Raw genomic sequence first — 1,418 nt, 5'->3', positions numbered from 1 at the left:
TTTCTCAACCTGATCATTTCGTGTCCCGTTTCGATTGGAGCCTCCAGCTGTATGAAGATTTCACCCCCTCCTGTCAGAAAATGGCTTCAGGAGTTGTGAAGAAAGAATTTTTACGTAGTCTGTTTGCGAGAGCTATTCTATTGGACGTCTGTCTAATCATTAAAAGATTTATTTAATTATGAACATAGAAAGAAATTATACATTAATCGCAATTTTTGTAAGCAATTTTATCCGTAAAAATTTTATTTGCAGAGAGCAGAAATTGAAAGATATATGAAATGGACGTGCGTGTATGTGTGGATGAGTGTATGCATGTGAGAGAGTAAACAACTGGTGTTAATGGCAGAATAATATTTGAAATGCAAATCTGTGAATGAAAAATAAGTTCAGAGCTCTACATGGTAGGTAGACCTGGTTGAAATAGCAGCCAAATCTCCCTCAAAACACCCTACTGTATTAATGCGAGAATTCTGCGTATTATGTTAAGAAGTTGACGTTAATAATTACTTTAACAGAAAATGAAGCTGTAAGAATGAACGGGGAAATTGTGTGTAAGAATTAATAGCAGACGTATCCAATCTAAGAAAAGTGAAGAGAAAAGCAAAATGATGTATGGAATAAGTAATTGTTATACGCTTATAGAAAAACAATTTATATTTTAGAAATTGATACATACCTGTTGAACATTAAAATGAGCTAGTGTTTTCGACGCGTGCATAATCATAGTGAAACTGAAAGACATGAAATGTCCGTTTGTGTGTGTATGTGTGTGTATTTTTGGCGGGATTTTGCATTTAGCAGGAGTTGGTTTGTGTTTTATCTGTCAATCAATGGCCGGACAAGTGAAAGGAGAAGGCGCTCTTTTGAAGTGAGCGTCGAATGAAGATACATGGAGAGTTTTATGACTGAACTTCTTTTGAAGTTGTGATGAGAGGGGAGAATTGATGTGCGTGCGTATGTCTGTGTGTGTGTAAGTGTGTATGTTTGATGGGGTGTGCGCGATAGAGAAAGTAATGTTGATGGCGTATGTGTATATGAGAAAGAAAGAAAGATAGATAGAGAGAGATAAATGTAATTTATCATTCACTTCATTTATTTATTATGTATATATGGATGAATGGCTTCAGTGACACACACTCCCATACACGCACACACGCAGGTTGTTTTAATCGATTTTCTCTGTAAGTATGGGGTCTAGGAAAAAATAGAAAGTGTGTTCCAATCTATACACCCGTCTCCACATTGTGTGCTATTTTTCACGCGAATCCACCCAGCCGTTTGGCCGTGAACCTCAAGACAATAAAGAATACAACGGTCGGCCAACTTCAATTTATATTATTTATATATATATATATATATATAGGAAAATGAAAAAAAGCCAGAATGCTGAACTGGAAGTATAATTTAATAAAGATTTT

This window comes from Octopus bimaculoides, chromosome 17 (assembly GCF_001194135.2).
Source record: "Octopus bimaculoides isolate UCB-OBI-ISO-001 chromosome 17, ASM119413v2, whole genome shotgun sequence".
Classification (NCBI taxonomy): Eukaryota; Metazoa; Mollusca; class Cephalopoda; order Octopoda; family Octopodidae; genus Octopus; species Octopus bimaculoides.
This window is presented reverse-complemented; position numbering follows the sequence as displayed.